Here is a 16706-nt window from a genome sequence, read left to right as displayed (position 1 = left end):
CATGAACTTTAACCATATGAAACTTCAAACACTGTGGTGTTTGAAGTTGTTTCGAAGTTGATATACTTGCAAATTTTCACGCTATGCAAATATAGCTTAAATGGTGATTCTGAAATTGGGAACGCGTGCCCTTCGGCCCATAAAATGGCAGCCCCACATTCATGTTGCGTAAAATATAATTTGGCCAAATAAATGAGCAGCTCTTAAAGTTGTCACCAATTTTTATTCTTTTTTTTTTTGTGCGTAGTGCCTTTCAAATGCACTGGTCTTTAATTTTTTCCCCCTCAAATTGTTGGTCTTTAATTTTTGCCTGTCGCCTAAAATTTCTAGATTAGGTTTGAACCCCCGATTGGTTAAAAATTTTAAAAAAAATTCGCCAGGTAGAACTTGGATTCGCAAGGCAGAGTTTTGTTGCGAAACTCTGCCTTAAGGTAGAATTTTGTTGCGAAACTCTATCTTAAGGTTATACCTGTTAACCGGTTCGGTTTAACCGGTTAAAACCGGTAACCGGACCGATTCCGGTTCCGATATTTTTGAAACCGGAACCGGACCGGTTTAACCGGTGAAATTAAAAAAAAAAAAAAAAAAAAAGAGTCGTTGGGCTGCTTACTGCTGTGTGTTAATGGACCGTTGGCAACGGTCCATTTGCAAAAATGGTCGTTGCCAAAAGGTCATTTTGTTAATTTTTGGCCCTCAAATTTTTTTTAACACTTTAACTCATCCCCACCCCTATATAAACCCTACTTTAACTCATCTTCACCCCTATATAAACTTCTTCATTTTCATTTTAATTCACACCAATTCACTCTTCTTCATCTTTCTCTCAAATCTCAATCTCTCAATTATAATTACTTTGCAATAATTAGCCACAAAGTCTTATTATAGTTTCAACTTTCAATTATTAATTTTGCAATTATAATATTGTTGGCGGAGTTGGTGATTTTGCAACAATCCGAAGTAGCTTTGGTGGATTTGCAATTCTAGCCGCCTTCACTTTGTTGGAAATTAATCCGGCAATTTGGTATCTTCGTTCCAACTCTATCTTTATTTTTCGCAATTTAATTCTAGCAATTTATTTTTCGCAATTTAATTCTAGCAATTTAATTTGTTGTAATTTATTTTCTTGTGATTTATTTGATTGTGATTTAAATTAATTCTATTTAATAATGTCAAAGAGATTAAGACGTGGTGCCGGTAGTAGTAGTCGTATTGTTAGAGGTGCGCTTAATGAGGAAACATTTGTGGAAGAAACACCTAATTTTGGTATTGATGTTGGTGGAAATAATCCACTTTTAGGTCATGAGGCAATGCAACAACATTTTACCGACACTTTTAATGAAGACTTAGATGATGATGATGAAACACAACCCCCCGAAAATCCCATAGGAGATACATGTCCTGCACAATCACATACACAAGACAAACCGCCTAGAACTCGTAAGCCAACAGCTAAAGTTTGAAAATTTATGACTAAGAATAGGGAAAACCAATCAGCTGCGTGTAACATATGTGGACAGGTATTTAGTTTTAAGCAAGGAACTGGTAAGGATGGTGGAACGGGTACACTAAATGCTCATATGAGAACCAACCATATGGATATTTGGGGAGAGCAAACGGGTTCAAATGTGGGGGGGGGGGGGGATTCAAATGACGATAGACCCACGAACCGGTAGAAATTTTAAGTATGACAAGAAAAAAGAACGCGTAGAAATAGCTAAAAGGTAGCTTATGATTGTTTACCATTTTCCTTTCCCTCGGGTTTGGGGTTTGTTACTTACATTCAATGTTGTTATAATCCATTATTTGAGGGTATTCCTAGAAGTACTTGTAGAGCCAATGTTATAGATTTGTTTAAAAAATATAGATTTTATTTGCGCCATGTATTTAATTCTTTAAATTGTAATGTTTGTCTTACCGCTGATTTGGGTCTTAGTTTTAACCATTTAGATTTTTTTGCTATTACATGTCATTGGGATGATGATAACTGGGTTATGCAAAAAAAATTATAGCTTTTTTATATGACGAAGGAAAAGGTCGTCACGATGGAAATTTTTTAGCCGATTCAATGTCTATTATTATGAGATTTTTTAACATTTATAGAAAAACACTTTGTATTGCTTTAGATAATGCTTCTAATAATACAAAGGCGATAGGTCTTATAAAAAGAGAACTAAACCCTCCTCTAAGAAATATTTTTCATGTAAGATGTAGTTGTCACATTTTAAATTTAATTGTTAAAGATGGTCTTGTGAATTTGATGATTCTGTTCAAAAAGTTAGAAATGATGTTGCGTTTCTTTTTTATAATGCTAATAGGGGAAGAATTAGAGATTTTAAGAATGCTTGTGTGGAAAATAACCTTAGACGTAGGAAAAATTCAAGTAGAAACTGAGACTAGGTGGAACTACACTTACATTATGCTACAACAAGCATATGAGTATAGGATTCCCATACAACAAGCATATGAGTATAGGATTCCCATACAACAAGTTCACAACAAATATAATACTGATAGTGATGATTGGTTAAATTATTCGCATTGGGAAGATGTTAAAGAATGTGTTGACCTCTTAGAAAATTTTTATAATGCAACTCTTGTTTTTTATAGACAATTTTATCCCACGGTAATCGGAATTTTAGCCTACTTAGCGGAAATAGCTAGAGTTTTACGAGAGTATAAATATAAACTCGATTATCAAGTGGCTATTTTTGAAATGATAATCAAATTTAAGAAGTATTTTTTTCCCATCCCAACTTTATTTATATTGAGTTCCCTTTTAAATCCTTGTTTAAAAGTGTCTTATACTAAAAATTTGGTTAGTCAAATTTATACATTTTTAGAAATTGAAGAGGGAGTTCAACCATCTTTAGCTGAAGCCGATCTCGCTATTGATGATGAGTTTAGAAAAGTTTTTACTCATTATTCTAGTTTGGAAGAACGTGCTACACCCGTCACTCCACACCCTACTACTTCTCAGAGTAGCAAAAAGGGCTTGTCGGGTTTAAAAGTTTTACATTCACAACCAACTTCTTCTTCTACTGCAAACTTTGATGAATATAACTTTTATTTGATGCAGCCAAATGTGGATATCAAGGAACTGGATGAGTTGGACGTCTTAGCATGGTGGAAGAAGTACAAGGCAAGCTATCCGGTACTTTCAAGAATGGCTCGAGATATCCTTACGGTTCAAGTATCAACTGTGGCTTCGGAGAGCGCATTTAGCCAAGGAAGACAACAAATTGGAGACCATAGACATTCATTATCCGGCTTTAGCTTGCAAGTACTAGTGTGCATTCGCGATTGGATTAGATCGGAGCGACACAACCAAAACTTAGAAGCGGAGGAAGGCGAAGAGGAACAAATTGAAGATTTGATAGCTAGTGGACCGGACCAAATGGAAGACTTTGAAGATATTTCCATGACCGAATATGATGTGGGGAAAATTAACGAAATGGTTCAAAATTGGTGATTTTATTATTCTACTATTTTTATACAACTCATGTATTATTTGCAAGTTAAAAAAAACTACAACTTGCAAATAAATGTTATCCAAAAATGAATAAAATATATGGCTCATTGAGCTTTCTTCTATTTACTTGTGTTCATATTTTTACTTTTATTAAGTTAGGAATATACCTAAAATATACTAAGAATATACTTAGTATATATATATATATATATATATATATATAGTATATAAGTATATAAGTATATATAGTATATAAATATATATAGTATATATATTAAGTATATATAGTATATAAGTATATATAGTATATATATTAAGTTATACATATATATAAGTATATATAGTATATAAGTATATATAGTATATATAGTATATAAGTATATATAGTATATATATTAAGTTATACATATATATAAGTATATATAGTATATAAGTATATATAGTATATATAGTATATAAATATATATAGTATATATATTAATTATATATAGTATATATATTAAGTTATACATATATATAAGTATATACTTATAATATATATTAAGTTATACATATATATAAGTATATTAAGTTATACATATATATGTATACGAAAAGCACTATTCTGTATTGCTGACTTGCTATTAGCCTGTTAGTGAGTAAATATTTAAACTTTAATTATAAAGTTGTATAACATATGTAAATATACCTACAATATACTAATAAATACTATAATATATATATATATAATACAAAAAAAAAAAAAGGTTTTAACCACTCCAAACCGGAACCGGTTAAGCGGTTCCGGTTGCAACCGGTTGCCAGGCTTATATATAAGTATATACTTATAATATATATTAAGTTATACATATATATAAGTATATTAAGTTATACATATATATGTATACAAAAAGCACTATTCTGTATTGCTGACTTGCTATTAGCCTGTTAGTGAGTAAATATTTAAACTTTAATTATAAAGTTGTATAACATATGTAAATATACCTACAATATACTAATAAATACTATAATATATATATAATACAAAAAAAAAAAGTTTTAACCACTCCAAACCGGACCGATTCCGGTTTGGAGTTTCAAACCGGTAAGCCGGAACCGGTTAAACTGGAACTGGTTAAGCGGTTCCGATTTTTTAACCGGAACCTGCCGGTTCCCTAACCGGTTACTGGTCCGGTTCCGGTTGCAACCGGTTGCCAGGCTTACTTAAGGTAGAATTTTGGCTGAAGGTAAAATTCTGCCTTCAGGCCTAACTTTTGCCCTAATAGGCCTAAGTTTGCTATAAAATTCTGTCTTGCATTTTTTTTTGGACTATGCCGGGATTCAAACCCCAAATCCCATGGTATTAGGCGAAGGACAAAAATTAAAGATAACCCCAAAATAAGGGCATTCCTGCGAATTGCCCATTTTTATTTTAATACCTTAACTAAAATTTGTTCCTATTATACACTTTCATGTATATCCAAGGGAGATAAATACCCATGAATATCATTCGGGCATCTTCTTTACCATATTTAGCTCAACTATCGGTTTATTGCCCGTATAATCTTCGTTATTCCATCCCAAAATAAGGACATTCCTACGAATTGCCCATTTTTATTTTAATATCTTACCTAAAGTTTATTCCTATTATACACTTTCACGTATATCCAAGGGAGATAAATACCCATGAATATCAATCGGGCATCTTCTTTACCATATTTAGCTCAACTATTGGTTTATTGCCCGTATAATCTTCATTATTCCTCATCCATTTTCGAAATCTTTCAGTACACTTATTCGCTTTACTGACAAAGAAAAGGGAAAACAAATCTATTTCACTCTGACAGCCTTTTAGATCTTTAATTCGGAAGACTATCGAAATTAAATTTAGGAACAGAAACAAGTATAACCAAAAAGGCAAACAATTTGTTCAATTTACTCATTGGTTGCCTACTTGCCTTGTGACTGTGTTATGTGCATAATATTCAGATACTCTTTTGTCCCATTAAATTTGCATTAGAATAACTGTCCATTCACGATGGCTTTTCATAAACTCGACTTGTATGCAATATTTGAACAATAATCATTGCCGTATTAGGAAATTCTTTTATAAATTATTCAACAATATGATTTCGATTACTTCTCATTTTTCTTCTGAACTTATTGTCAACTTCCGCCTTTTTTATAATATCAGCAAAAATATAATTAAGAAAACTAAAATCTTCACTAAATAAGTATTATTGTTGCCACCATGACTGCTTCAATGTTGATAGTTTGATGTGTGTACAATAATGATTCTTCACGACTCTTCAATGTATAATTACTTCTATTGTCTTAATATTCCGAGAATCCTTCATGATGCAAAACTGCAAGGTGTCATGATAGTGAAATACAATCATGCATTTAAAGTCTTTCAGTTGCTTGTTCTGATTGCATGCGTCAATTAGACTGAAATTACGTTCTCATATGACCAACTATTTAGTAAAATTAGACTGAAATTACGTTCGTGCGACATCGACTACTATAATTCCACGAAGTGGTCTTCGAGAACACATTAAAGGAAAAAAATCAACTAAATCAAAGAGCGTTTACCAAGATAGAAAAGGCACACAACTAATTTCTTGAAAAAACTAAAAAGAAAAATATAATACCACATGAAAAATGTTAGTATAGCAACCAAAATCAATAAACATGGGAAACTAAACTATTGAATGTTCTGCTCTATTCCGTACCTGAAATTGAAGAGGACGGAGAAGAAGTAGAACTCCAAAAAGTTGATGGAGGATCTTAAGGTTATATACGGTAAAACAATTACAATCCATAAGCACAAGTAAAAAGTTTTTTTTTTTAAAAAGAGTTTAACACACTATCAAATTGATTTTAACAAAAAAAAAAAAAAAAAATTTACTTGCCAACTAACAATATATACACACTAAAATGCCAAACAAACATGATCTTTACAAGCTTCCAAATGAATTTTGGAATGGATAAATAGCATCAGTACTAATGAGAGTCTACGGAGGAAGAAGGGGAAACCTAAACATCCCTAATTAAGAGGAATTAAGATAACGTCGGTCTGGTTTAATATAAGGGAAGAAGTGACCCTTCAATTTTTGCTTAAATGTAATAAAATACATTTTTATTCATCATTTTAAAGTGGAAAAAAGCAAAAAATTGACAAAAAAGATAAATACAAAAGCTGGCCAATTAAGTAATAAGAGTCTTTTAAATTTTTGTAATTCATGGATAAATAAATTAGTCCGAACTGAAAAGAATAGGTTACTCATGTTGAGGAGAAAATAAAGACTTGTCCAGTTACTTTTAAAAGGGAGAAGGAGTGAGCTATTCAATATAGTGAATGAAAGAAGAGAAAAATGCAAAATAAACCAAATGCGGATGATATTTATTTTTGAAAGGCTGAATTAAATGCAATTAGACGTGACTTTTGGGGAAGGCTAAATTAACCGAGAGTGTAGTGGGCTATTAAATGTCATCAGTGACACTTTAAGAGAAGGAAAAGTGGAGTATCAATTATTGAGCCATTTAATGTTATTGCAAAAATACATAAAAGTAGTAGGAAAAACAAAATCAAAAAAATTATAGAAAAGTAAAAAAAAGGAGAAAAAAGATAAATATAAATGCCGGCCATAAAGAGGTGCCACATCACATTATCTATGTCTTGTTTTATATTATATATAGATTATACCAAGCATACATTATATATAAATGTGTATGTAATGTTTATATACAGCTATACAGAACATATACATTCTATAGGAATATTACCTTTTATTCGCAGATGATCATTATTTTCAAATACACAAATACATACAACAAAATACGTCACTGTTTCAAATACACCAGATGGATTATATCGATTGCAAACTACATGAGTGGGCCGTATATATAATTTTCTCCTATCCGAAGTGTGTCTACTAAACACCTAGCGACTAACTTGTAGAACGGAAATAATGCGTGAAATTCACACGGTGGGACGTGAAAAAAGTAACAAATGAAAAACAACCGCGTGACTTTTTAGTCAAAATTAATCAAAAAATGGGTTTTTCGCAAAAAAATAAAAAAATAAAAAATCCTTATGGTCTTCTTCCCCAAGCTTCTTCTCTAATCAGAAGCCATTCCCTTCAATCATCACCCTCCCCTCTAGATGCTCTATGTACCATCTCCATCTTCCCTCTTTTTTTTTTTAAACTTGTAAGCTAAACTAAACCTAGACATTTATGTGATTATAAATTATTTTATTAAGAGTAAAAAAGAATTTTTTAAAATCAAATTGTTTCAAATAATAATAAAACAATAATATTGTTTTTGGGCCACGTAAATTAGGACAGAGGGACTATCAGGTTTCTCCTCCACTCGCCATCTTCTTCCTTACCCAACGACAATGTTATATTGCTAAGCAAAGCCCAAATAGGGGTGCTGATGGATTCAAAAGCTACAGATCATTAACATAATCAGATGCAAAGAAAAAATCTGCTAGTAGTTTGTATTCTAGAAGAGTTTGTTAGAGAACTTTTTCACATTAGAAATGTTTTCAGAAGTAAACAATCAATCATGAGACCAGTAAAAGTATATCATGCTAACCAATTTCGATATGTGAACATAACTATTTCCAAAAAATTTAGAAAATCAACAAACTTTCAACCAGTAAAATTAATATATCACGCCTATTTAGAGATTGATGGGTTATTTGAGGGTGATGGGTGTTGACACCTAATTTTGGCTCGACGTGCTTAAAATTAACGTTTTGGGGGCCCCTGATTCGTTAAAGAGCACGAAATACATTTTTACACTTTTTTACACTTTTTCAACAATTTATTGATGATTATTATTATTTTGAGATTTTTATCAATTTATTGTCATTTTTTCAAGAATCATTATTTTGCACATGTATAGCATAATACTACCATTTTCGTGCAATTAATAATTGTTTCTTAATTTTATAGAAATACATTTTTCGTATCTTGCACATTAATATTTATACATGTATTAATTAATTATATTTTAATGCAGTCCGACAGTGCAGAGAAAATTAGAGCAATTAATTTTTAAATACAGAGCAAAATTCGATCAAGTCAAGGTCTTGTCACATTTTTTAAAAAAAAGTTGACATTTCGAGGTGATGAGTTGGGGATAAAGGGGTATGACTTTCATTATTTTTTGGACAAAAAGGAAGGTTTGTTCACATTATAAGGAAAAGGGGGGTTGATTTAATCTTCTACACAAACACACACTTACACACATAAGCACATATCAGATTTTTTTCTCTCTCTCTCTAAAAAACCCTAAACATTTTTCTGCCTCTCCTCACTTCTCTCTAAACAACGCCGCCTCCCTCCACGCCGGAGCTCCGGCGAACTCCGACGCAACCCACCAGTTGTGAATCCCTACTGCCCCACAACTTCATCTTCCTCGTCCCTCAACCGACCACCACCCTTATCGCCGCCGGCGGTGAACTTCACCTCCACCACTAGGCGACGCACCCCAAACAACCCCCTCACCTCCTTCGTCGTCTCCCTCTACTCCCTCCGCCTCGTCTCTCTCTTTCCAGCCGCCTCTCCGCCAGCCTCCTCCACGCCGGAGCTCCGACGAATCCCCACCACAACCCAATCAAACCCACAATCTACAGCAATTTTCAGCAGCAACACAAAGCAATTGCATCTCACGCGCCGCCGCAGTTAACCGTTCTCCGTCAATAACACCGTCAGCTCAACAAACGAATGGAAGAGTAAAGCAAAAACCAGAGTACAAAAGAATAAAAATAAACCCATCCAGAAAGTACATTTTCTAATTGCATTTTTAGCTCAGGGATCTCATCTCTCTCTTATTACAATTTTCCTCTGTCACTTGTCACAATTGGCTCTGAATATTTGTTTATATTTGAGCGCCAGAATTTCTGCTCAAGCACACTAATTTTATTGAGACCCCCTGCTTTCGTTTTCATTGTAGTTTCTCATCTGAACTTTATTTTTACCTATTTTAGGGGGGGAAAGCTGCTGTTGAATGCAGTAGCTTGAGTTTTTGCTAAGTATCTGAAATCTGATTAAATTTCCTGTGGTTCTAAGCTCAAGTCCACGCTGTTTTCACTGCAATTTTGATTGACATATTGGACTTGTTAATTTGATGTAAAGATTCCAAAGATTGGAACTTGGGAATTCAGTTGGTGTAATTTTCATAAATTTTTGGTGTATTGGGGTTCTTTAATGGGCACTTGGAAGTTCCTTACTGGTGTTATAAACATTGCTTCTTTTTTTTTTCCAGTTTTGTGTATTAGTTATTTAGAAAAGATTTTTTTTCAGTTCGCTCTAGTGGGGTTCCAAGAAAATTGACAATTCTTGGATCAACTTTGTTTATGTCACTTGTTAATTATACTGATTTGACAATTGTCGGTTATGTTGCTGTTGCACTTGGGGTTATTTCTCTAGCACCTTTTATTATAATATCATTGATTGCTATACCAAGGATTCATCCTTATAGGTGGTTAAGTTTAGGTCAGAAGGGTGTGAAAAAAAAGATTGGAACTTGTTCTTTAATACCCTTTTTTTTGGAATTTGAATTTTTGGGATAATGTGAGTACTTTGGCCGATGAATAAATTTCTGTCGATTTCTAAGGCCTTCCATGTACAAAGACGGATTTTTATTTTAAGTTTATTCATTATTTTTTAATTTATCCGATAATTATTTATTCTCTTACTAACATTTTTATTAAGTCTCATGCAGGTATCCGATTTTTTTTTTTTGAAGATGACACTCAAAAGAAGTTCAAATAGCTTCTTAAATTCTTTGTTTATATTTTTTTTTGCATTCTTAAATTATGCAAGCATAAAATATAGTGAAACTTTACTTTTTTTTAGGGTGTAGGTTAGTGGTATTTATTTATGATCTGCTTAGGTGATTTAAATTTTATGTGTTTTAGACAAATTAATATTAGACAGTTATTATTTTTGTAGCTTATATTCTTATAGTTATCATATTTTGCTAGAGTTTTAATTCGATAGCTTAGCACACTTAAGTAAATAAATAGGGTGATTTGCCTCAATATTTAGGCTTTAGAATATACTCTCATAATTAATTGATTAAGCGTACATACTTAGTTAGTTAAATTAGTTAACTCACTTCGAGTGCAAAATAATTTCATACCTATTTTTTATACGTTTGTCACATACCCAAGCTTCTAAGTTGCACATAATTTTTTTTTATAATAATTATTATATCACATACGTATAAAATACGTATTGCATGATTATTTATGTGAATATTCATATTATTCTTTAGTCTAAATTCTATTAATTTTTGTAAATAATAAAGCCTTTTTACACATCCCTCGTATAGTTTAAATTGGTCCAGCCGGGAACCACATTTGTGGATTCTGAAGGATGCCTAGTACCTTCCCTTCGGAATAATATGAACCCTTACCTAGAATCTCACTTATTTTCGTAGACTATATTAAATTGCATATATTAATAATTTATAGGTACCCTAGTATACCTTAAATGCTAGGTGGCGACTCTGTACATAATTAATCATTTCAGAGCTCCATAAGTTGTGCTTTGTTTAACCTCGGGTAAAAATGAGGTGCAACAACATGGCGACTCTGCTGGGGACACTTAGGTTCTAACCATATGGACTCAATTTGTTATTCGAGGTATGTTATCTTTATTTGAATTTTTCCTTTATTTTACTTGCCTGTATTTATTCGTCATGTATATCCTTCCCCTTGTTCCCTTATTTGTTTACGTACACATCTGCTTTTAATTTCATACACTGTATTATTGCCTTTTTTTTTACTAGCAAGTTTTATTTACCATACTCATTTTTTTACTTTATTGTAAATTATGCATCTTGCTTTTACTGTTTCTCTTTGATTGCTATCTTTTGGTGGTTTTATATTAATATTCATATGTGTTATCGGTTTATATAAAATGGCATGTCGTTCATATTTCCTCCACTTCTGGAAAACTCACACTATCACACGTACACGCGAGGTGTGTTTTGCACACCCGCGAATTTTTTCGTAGAATTCAAATTTTAGGAGAGTTGGGTTCGGTATTCATTATTCATTATTCATTATTCAAAAAATCACAAAAAAAAAATCCTTTATTTTGAAAAATCACAAAAATATTTTATTTCTTTCTATCCTATCTGCAAGAACTACGCACACCTGATTCTCTTCTTTGATGAGATACGTAGGCAGCCCTTTTGGGTTCGGTATTCATTATTCATTATTAAAAAAAAATCACAAAAAAAAAAAATCCTTTATTTTGAAAAATCACAAAAATATTTTATTTCTTTCTATCTTATTTAAACGAACTACGCGCACCTGATTCTCATTAAAGATGAGATACGTAGGCAACCCTTTTTGGGTTCGGTACCCTTATTCAAAAAATACAAAAAAATATTTTTTAGATTCATATCTTTAACTTGGTGGTACCAACACAGTTAGAATGTGCATAGGAAAGAAACAAGTAACAATCAATATGATGGAGAGGACTGACTTCGTGGTAAACTATAGATTCTTTTGGTACCTCTCATTCACACTTTAAGTGACACTCGAAAAATTCTCTTGCATGCTTGTAAGACAAGAACAAAACCAACCTCATTGTTTCATGTGCATTGTGTGGTGAGCTTTAGATAGCGTTCAATTGCATTGCATTGTGATCTAGAACTTGGCTTGAATGTCTGTTAAGGCGAAATTATGAGTAACACTCAGCATAGAAAAGGATCGTAGGCCTTCTTTGACCTGTTTGAGCCTTTCTAACCTACCAAATGACATTATCCCTAGCATTCCCCCTTTGAGCCTAAAGCCTTTTCTTTGGCCACCACATCATAAGCCTATACCATTTCTGAGTGCTTACATGCACTATCTCTCTCTTGGCCCAACCTTCCTGAGCGTACTAAAAAAACGTGCAACTGCGGATAGAGATCTGAGCTGAAGCTTCAAAAAAAAAAAGGGGATTCGACCGTCCCAGCAAAACAAAGGCTAAGAATGACCTCCAAAGCAAGGAGCCCACACATAAAAAAAAAAAAAAACTCAGTCATTCGGGATCTCGGACATCTAACCCGTTATTTATTTTTATTTTTTACACTCAGGCATACAATCTGGAATTACTATCAAGACCTCGGGCGTGCAACCCAGGTCAATTCTCTTAATCCCCACAGAGTTTCGGGCATGCAACCCTAAACTAAAAAAAAAAAAAAAAAAAAAAACCGAAAAAAAGGGCTTTAACTTGCAAAAAAGGTCGCACAAGTACAAAAGAAAGGGACAATAAAACAAAGTGTCAGAGCACACAGATACTAAGCACAGACACAGTGCAACGCTTAGGGAAGGATTAGTCACTCCTTACCTAAATAATATCCTACCCTTTTCCGAAGCCTACATTACAACCCCATAACAAGCCCTACGTGATCCTATGCTAAAGTTTCTCTCATTAGTGGATACTTACATGACGACCAAGCTTATGGTATTACAATTGCATGCATTGAACATCTTTATGAGTATGAGTGTACTTCTCTAGACATCCCAAAGTTAAAAAAAAAAAAATATTGAATATGTGTGAAAAAGGGACTTTCTTTCTGGTGAGGGCACTTGAAACATGAGGATAGGTATAGTTCAAAATCTTTGTTTGAAACACAATGAACCAATCTTGTCGATCCTTAGGTATGTCTGAGGTACCACTTGAAGCTTTGGAATTACCAATAAGTCGATCTTGGTTTGTTGGACGATAAATAATGGTGAATTCTTATGCACAATACTAATTGTTCGTACCAATTAAAGTTGAGGAATGTTATATCAATCATTGTTATTAAAAAAAAAATTGTTTTTGCTAGATTTTTCTCTCATGATTTTGCTATTTTGCTATTTTTTTTATTTTGTTTTTTATTATTGCACAGTAAATATAGTTCAAGGTTGTTGTGTTGTTACTAACTCTAGGAGGTATCGACATCTGGTCTTACATGAAAGATCCTCGTATTTCTCCGCTGAAGCATGAAATTGGGAGAACATTTTTGAGTAGCTTAAAAAAAAAAAAAAAAAACGCAAGTGCACATCGCATTTCGCGGGAAGTATGCAAATTTTTGTTTGTTTTCTAAACTGGGACAGAATTTTTGAGGGGGCCCTAAAAAATTCCACCAATGGCACATTTTGAGAGAAAAGGCACAGGCTCAGCCAGCCCCACAGTAGGACACTGCATTGGCTCGTCCAGCCCCACAGTAGGACGCTGCATTGGCTCGTCCATCCCCAAAACAGGACACCGAGGGCATCATGGTCTGAAGGCATCATTCTCATGGCCTAAAAGGCACCATTTCATGGCCCAAGGACCTTACCTTCTGCACTGCATTCGCGCCGAAGCAAAGGCGTTATCTTCCACACCTGCGTTACATTATCACTTTCAAATGCCATGCAGAGGCAACATCATTGTTCGCAAAAGTACCGCATTTTAGGCTTGTCCGCCTTTAATTGGACATTTTAGGCTAGTCCGCCTTTAATTGAACATTTAGGCTAGTCCGCCTTTAATAGGACAGTTTAGGCTAGTTCGCTTTCATATATTGCCTGGGCCATGCACCGCCCTTTTAAATTTCTGCATAAGGCTGTGCACCGCCTTTCATATGATGCATGGGCTGCACACCACCCTTTGCATCGCTTTCATATATTACATGGGTCATGCACCGCCCTTTTTAAATTTTTCGCATAAGGCTGTGCACCGCCTTTTATATGATGCATGGGCTGCGCACCGCCCGTTGCATCGCTTTCATATATTTGCTGGGCCATGCACCGTCCTTTTAAATTTTCGCATAAGGCTGTGCACCGCCTTTTATATGATGCATGGGCTGCGCACCGCCCTTTGCATCGCTTTCATATGTTACATGGGCCATGCACCGCCCTTGTAATTTCTGCATAAGGCTGAGCACCGCCGTTCATACGATGCACGGGCTGCGCACCGCCCTTCGCATCGCTTTCATATGTTACATGGGTCATGCACCGCCCTTTGTAATTTCTGCATAAGGCTGAGCACCGCCTTTCATATGATGCACGGGCTGCGCACCGCCCTTCGCATCGCTTTCATATGTTACATGGGCCATGCACCGCCCTTTGTAATTTTTGCATAAGGCTGAGCACCGCCTTTCATATGATGCACGGGCTGCGCACCGCCCTTCGCATCGCTTTCATATGTTACATGGGCCATGCACCGCCCTTTGTAATTTCTGCATAAGGCTGAGCACCGCCTTTCATATATTACATGGGCCATGCACCGCCCTTTGTAATTTCTTCATAAGGCTGAGCACCGCCTTTCATATGATGCATGGGCTGCGCACCGCCCTTTGCATCGCTTTCATATATTACATGGGCCATGCACCGCCCTTTGTAATTTCTGCATAAGGCTGAGCACCGCCTTTCATATGATGCATGGGCTGCGCACCACCCTTTGCATCGCTTTCATATGTTACATGGGCCATGCACCGCCCTTTGTAATTTCTGCATAAGGCTGAGCACCGCCTTTCATATGATGCATGGGCTGCGCACCGCCCTTTGCATCGCTTTCATATGTTACATGGGCCATGCACCGCCCTTTGTAATTTCTGCATAAGGCTGAGCACCGTCTTTCATGTTGCATGGGCTGCGCACCGCCCTTTTGTAATTTCTGCATAAGGCTGAGCACCGCCTTTCATATGTTGCTTGGGCTGCGCACCGCCCTTTCAATTTTCTGCATAAGGCTGCGCACCGCCCTTTTGTAATTTCTGCATAAGGCTGAGCACCGCCCTTTGAAAATTTCTGCATAAGACATCGCACCGCATCTGCCTTGTTTTATTATTATTTTCTTAATGCCCCTGCGTATGCTCGCAGCCGCATTGCACTGCACCTGCATTGTTTTATTGTTTTCAAATGCCCCTGCGTATGCTCGCAGACGCATTGCACCGTACCTGCATTTGTTTGTTTTAAACGCCCTGCGTATGCTCGCAGATGCACTGCACATACATTGCATCATTACTTTGCGAATGCTCGCAAATGCACTGCACATACATTGCATCATTACTTTGCGAATGCTCGCAAATACACTGCACATACATTGCATCATTACTTTACGAATGCTCGCAAACACACTGCACATGCATTGCATTATCACTTTCAGATACCCTTCAAACGCATTGCATCATGCCTTAAAAAAAAAAAAAAAAAAAAACGTCCATTAGTTATCACCTTTCGAACTACATTGACCTGATTCTCGTGATTGACGAGATATGTAGGAAGCTCTATGCAGAGCTCGGTCACATTGGGATAAGAATCATTCTTTCCCAGCAAGTATGAAATCTTGCACCCTCCCAGTATCTCGTAACTCGATACTGGGCAATTTTGGAAGCGACGACGTGGGTATGCGAATATTTTTTTATTTTATTTTTCCCGGCCCTGAACAATCCTTCCCGTTTATCATTTTTCTTTTTATTGCAACCCCGCCGACGGACTAAGAGTATTGTCAAAGCTCTACCAACGTCTGGCCTCTTTCTCCGTACATATCCTTTTAGCAATTCTTTATCGAGCCAAAATAAGCTACATGTCAACGTCTTCGCCCGAAAACTCTTTCATCATCTCCGGTCGAAGAGGGACAAGTTGTTGACACCTAATTTTGGCTCGACGTGCTTAAAATTAACGTTTTGGGGCTCCTGATTCGTTAAAGAGCACGAAATACATTTGTACACTTTTTTACACTTTTTCAACAATTTATTGATGATTATTATTATTTTGGGATTTTTATCAATTTATTGTCATTTTTTCAAGAATCATTATTTTGCACATGTATAGCATAATACTACCATTTTCGTGCAATTAATAATTGTTTCTTAATTTTATAGAAATACATTTTTCGTATCTTGCACATTAATATTTATACATGTATTAATTAATTATATTTTAATGCAGTCCGACAATGCAGAGAAAATTAGAGCAATTAATTTTTAAATACAGAGCAAAATTCGATCAAGTCAAGGTCTTGTCACATTTTTTTAAAAAAAGTTGACATTTTGAGGTGATGGGTTGGGGACAAAGGGGTATGACTTTCATTATTTTTTGGACAAAAAGGAAGGTTTGTTCACATTATAAGGAAAAGGGGGGTTGATTTAATCTTCTACACAAACACACACTTACACACACAAGCACATATCAGATTTTTTTCTCTCTCTCTCTAAAAAAACCCTAAACATTTTTCTGCCTCTCCTCACTTCTCTCTAAACAACGCCGCCTCCCTCC

The sequence above is a fragment of the Lycium barbarum genome, chromosome 6 (assembly GCF_019175385.1).
Source record: "Lycium barbarum isolate Lr01 chromosome 6, ASM1917538v2, whole genome shotgun sequence".
NCBI lineage: Eukaryota > Viridiplantae > Streptophyta > Magnoliopsida > Solanales > Solanaceae > Lycium > Lycium barbarum.
This window is presented reverse-complemented; position numbering follows the sequence as displayed.